This window comes from Nannospalax galili, unplaced genomic scaffold (genome assembly GCF_000622305.1).
Source record: "Nannospalax galili isolate Female #2095 unplaced genomic scaffold, S.galili_v1.0 scaffold467, whole genome shotgun sequence".
Classification (NCBI taxonomy): domain Eukaryota; kingdom Metazoa; phylum Chordata; class Mammalia; order Rodentia; family Spalacidae; genus Nannospalax; species Nannospalax galili.
Window position 1 is genome coordinate 1,552,111 of NW_008357490.1, and position 5,131 is coordinate 1,557,241.

Below are 5,131 nucleotides of genomic sequence, written 5' to 3' on the forward strand. Positions count from 1 at the left end.
AAAGAATCGGGGGGAGTCAAACAGAGTGATTTTTACATTTTGTGGCTTCTAGATCTTTCCTCCCATCTCCTTGAAACCTTTTAGACTCATTTTCTACCCTTACCTTTTAAGTAAATACAAATACTGCCAATGAGTGAATAATAAGACATTCTTAGGGAGCCAAGAAAATGGGGTAAATGGTGACATATTGGCTTCATACTTAAACTCTTATCCAAGGTACCTGCTTTGAACTGCTTAAGCCCTGGCCTGTCACTCATGTCCTGTATCCTGGGTTCCCCATCCATAAATAGAATGTTAAAACAACCCCATCTCTCTCTTTGTCCCACCCCTGAAGCAACAATATTGTAGGATTTAATATATTTGCAATTCTTTGGATTGGCGGAAGACTATTACATATATAGCCTAAGGGTCAAATGAATGGAATATATTTACCCATTTATTCAGTTATATGCTACAGAAATGAACTGAATGACTCTGAATCTTAAAGATTCATGTAGTTTGATCTGAAAAGCCAGTGCAAAGTTAAATCCCTTTGTGGCCTTTCATAGTGTCCTAGAATCTGACTCTGACAACTGCATACCACTGGAACAGCTGAACACCAAGGACAGATGTTTTATCTCATTGTCATCTTATCATTTGGATAATCTGATGTCATTTTTGACATGTGTGACAAAGCACTGGAACAGAAAAGGGGGGAGAAAGTGAGTGAATTTAGAGAGTTGAAGGAATCTGTTTTGAAAACTACAGACTCAGTTGAGAAGTCCTGCATCCTGGTGGAGAGAAAAAAAATGTAAATTCATGCATCAAGATGAATTTTACTTGGGAGGGAGAACAGCCACTTGCCGAGGCCTGAAACTCTGCTGGCTAAGGCCCTAAGGTCTCAGTTATTTAGTAACTCTCACAGGGGGAGCCACCGGGCAGAAAGGCCCTTCAAGGGACTGTAATACCAGCTGACACCTTAGCAGGCCTGGCTCCTGCAGTCTGCCTTTCAGGTCTGCGGAATCCTTGTGGTTAGCTGGAAGTTAACAAACCCGGTGTGGCTCAGCAGGCCCTGCACAGGGCATGCATATTAAAGCCCACAATGCTTACAAATGTAAATAAGGGCAGATTGATTAGGAACAACATTATCGCTGGGAATGTCGCACTCGCATGCATCAGCAATGAGGCAAATTGGGGGCAGCTTCAGCCCTGACCACCCAAGTCGAGCAGGCTTTTTACACTGGCTCCTCTTCCCTTTCTTAAAACGTTACAGAAACAAGGCCAATTAGATCCTCAAAGTAATTCATCTCTGTGTATGAAAAAGCAGACCACAGGGGAAGCAGCGGGTGGGGGCAGGGAGATTAAGACAGTGCTTGTTAGAAGGAGCCTGGGGATGGCGTCCTGAAACCTATGGGTAGAATGTACAGGTCAGGACTATTGTTTGAGATGCTGAAAAGTTAACCTATCAAACAGGGGTGGGGGTGGGGGGGCTCAAAGGGCTGCAAACTTCGAGGATCAATGTTCAAAACACTTAGGAATTAAGTCAAGCCGAGGGAAATGTGCCACAGTAGAAGTCTGGCCATAGACGAGATAGTCTAGCCCATAGCTTCATTCTAGAATCCCAGAATCCAAGTAGCTATAATGGAACCAACAGAAGTAAAAGCCTGGGAGGGGGAACCCCCCCAAAAACCCAAACCCAAACAAAAAAACTACTTAGGTCTAAAATACTGAAAAGAATGTTGAAAAAACAAGCTTTCCTAGGACTACGTGGTTACCTTGCCATACAGCAAAGCCTCAAATATAAAAACAGGCCGACCTTTGAACTAGGGGTGCCATTCTTTAAGTCTTGAAAACCAATTTCCTACCGCAAGCACGAAATGTAAAAGCTAAAATAGTAATCCAGCTTTCCTGCTCTACGCTATTTATCAAACTACCAAAGCCCAGTCTTTTACTCCAAGGATAAACTAGCTAGGCGCGGAGCTTTTCCCAGAACAGTGGGTGCCTTCCCTTCAGGATTTTAAGCTGCTCTTCCCAGCGTCACTCGAAAATCACGTGCTCCCAGAGTGAGGCGTTTTGAATTTCCGCGCTGGTCGGGTACTCGGTTCCTCTTCCCGATCCGGTGACTCAACGCGTGTTCTCCCGGACACCCTACCCCGTTTCAGAACCCGCACGTTTTGCGGGTTCGGGATTCAGGACGGCAAGGCGTCTTAATGAAACTGGGACCGAGAAAAAGCTAGAGAGGAGGGATAGCGAGGCTAGGGAGGACTGCAAAGCAGCGCTAGAGAAAGAGCGGGAAGGGGGTGGTGGCGGCTGGTGGGCAGGGAGGGCCGGCGAACGGACCCCCACGGGAGCCGCGTGCACCACCCCCGGTGGCCGCGCGCCCCTCCGCCGCCCCGCTAGGGGCTGCAGCCAGGAACGCTGGCCACTGAATGGGAAGGGCTCCGCGGGCAGCCATTGGACGGCGGCGGGGAGGTCGCGCGGGCATTGGGCGACGTAGGGGGCCGGTCCGCCTTCAGGAATTTACTACGGCGTGTCCGGCACGTCCGTCCGTGCCGGCGGGGCGCGTGCATCGCTCGGGCCCCGGGAGGCCCAGCTGAAGGCGAGGAACCCGCGAGGCGCTGGCCCTGTACGCCGACCATCCTACCTGCTCCGCCCGAGCCCCGCGGAGGCCGGGAGCCCAGAGCTCGCGCATGCGGACGCGCCCAGGCGCGCGCGGACTGGCCCCCGGTCCGGGTCACGTGGCCGCGAGGGCTCCGCCCTCTCCCCCGCTCCTCCCCCTTTCCCTCCATCTGGGTTTCTTTCTTTCCTTTCCTTTCTTCTTTTTTTTTCAATGAACACACACCGTGTGCATCTTAAAGCCACAGTGCCCCATTTCACGGCTTCAGTTGGCTTCTTACCACTCCGGTTCCCTCTGCAGTTCAATTCAGAAAAGAAAAAAAGAAAAGAAAAATAAATGTAGTAGACTCGAGTTTCTAGGTCCTGCGTCTACGGCAGGGAGGAACTTAACTAGAAAACGCAAGAAAACACATTTTATTCTCCATTCTCTAAGCGTTTTTTTTTTTTTTCTTAAAAAATGCATAGTTGTGTAGACAGTTTGTCTCTGGCCCCAGGATCCCCCCCCCCCCCCCCCCCCCCCCCCGGTTTGTCTCTGGCCCCAGGATCCCCCCCCCCGCCCCCAGGTCGCGTGTTTTCTTGTTCAACGGAAAGCGAATTCCCGGGAAGTCTTGGTGACATGGGATACAATGTCGGGATGAATCCTCGCGATCTGTGCACAATTTGTTTCAAATGAATCCGACATCAAAGCCTTTATTCTACGTCACGCTATTATTAAATATTGAGGGATGCACACCGATTTTTGTAAAAAAAAAAAAGCTTAAAACTGACATATATAAGAATGTGGTTGGGGGGTGGTCCAGATGAATCCTTAAATATAATCAGGAAATCTCTCAAGCAAACAATTTCATTTCTGTGGGCTGTTAAAAAGATTGTTCTTTTACTAGCACATTAAAGATTCCAATAAACGCCTCTGCCTCTACGAGATTGCTTCAGTGTCTGGATTCCACGTTTAATAGAACAGACTCTTTCAAACTGGCCTGTGCTGTCGTGTTTGGGGGGCCGGGGAGAGGAATTTTAAAGAAAGGGTGGCTTCCCCAGCGTCCTTGCTTTCCTCTTTAACCTCCCATTTTGTTTATCTTAAAGCGAGGCGCTGTTCCCTGCGAGAGTCTAAGTCTTGCCTTTAGTTATAAAAGAAAAGAGCAGAAAAACAAAAAAATTGGCACACACTGGCGCACTATCCACCACCCTGTCATTATTGGTGCAGGCCTGGGAATTCAAGCCGGACCTCCCAGTATTTGCGGCAGCTTGAGGCCAACGTGCCTTTAAAAGGTTTTCTTTGAGGAATTTCAGAAATTGTTTAAGCGCTTAAAGAAATATTACGTTATCGCCCGTGTCTATCGAGAAGCAACTGCGCGCGCGCGCGTTGGTGCGCGCGCGCGCGTGTGTCCGCGCAAAAGGCGTCTCACAAAAAGAAGACACTGTTGAAAAGAAAAGGAATAAGAAAGAAAGGAGGGGGGAGCATTCCTTAATGGAAGTATTGCATGCTAGAAGGTTGGCGCTGTGCGAGGCTCCCTCCCGGAGCCGGGGATGCACACACTGGGGTTGCCTACCTGGGTGGTCTCTCTACTTTGGTGAGCTGTTGCTAAGCAGCTAATAATAGTCATGTTTGCTGAGTAATTTCTGCCCTCCGTGAGCCAATCGCGTCGCAGAAACTCTAGCCATCTGACAGCCCCGGGGGCGGGAGTTCCAGCCTTTTTCTCTTTCGCTCGCTCTCTCCCCCTCCACCCCCTCCCCTCCTCCTCCTCTTTCTCCAAATGGAGAGAGTTCTTTTTTTTCTTCTTCCATCTCATCTATTGAATCAAGGAGCTGCTGCGGCCGCTGCCCGCTGCACACACACAGAGCGGAGTCCCCAGGTCCCGGGAGCGAGAGAGGCGCGCTGCGCGGGGGCAGAATGGTCCAGCGGGTCGGTGAGGAGCACAAGAAAGCAGAGTCCGGGACCGAGCAGCTACCGCGAACCCAGCAGCCAGAGCGCGAGCAGCAGCTTCGGGAGCCGCCACCGCCAGCAGCAGCAGCAGGAGCGGCGGCAGCAGCGGCTGCCCCGGTCCGGCAGCGCTGAGACCCGCCGGACACCATCGGACCCCGCGGCTCTTCGCCGGCCCTCGGCAGCCGCTCCGGAGACCCAGGAGGCGCCGAGGGAGCCCGTGCAGCCGGCGGCAGCGGCGGAGATCTGCGGGCGCTTTCTGCCGTGAAGGGGTCGCTGCGCGGGGCGGGGGGCGGGTAGAGGGACTTGGGGATCGCGCAGAGCGCCGTGGAAGCGCCCGGAGAACAGGCTCGCCCGGCACGCCGGCTCTCGCCCTCCCGCGAACTGGATGTGGGCAGCGGCGGCCGCAGAGACCTCGGGACCCCCGCGCAATGTGGCAATGGAAGGCGCAGGGTCTGACTCCCCGGCGGCGGCAGCGGCAGCAGCGCCCGCCGTGTGAGGAGCAGCAGCGGCGGCAGCAGCAGCAGGTCTGTCACCCGGAGCCGGAGCCCCCGGCGGCCAGCAGCGTCCTCGCGAGCCGAGCGCCAGGGCGCGCCAGGAGTCTGCGGCCGCGGA

The 5,131-nt window shown here is 52.9% G+C and overlaps 1 protein-coding gene across 1 annotated transcript in view; it reads left to right on the plus strand.

The window, feature by feature from the left end:
• Window positions 1-5,131, plus strand: part of Ptch1 (patched 1) — a 67,974-nt gene that overhangs the window by 3,237 nt on the left and 59,606 nt on the right. The gene's annotated exons all lie outside the window — the stretch shown is intronic.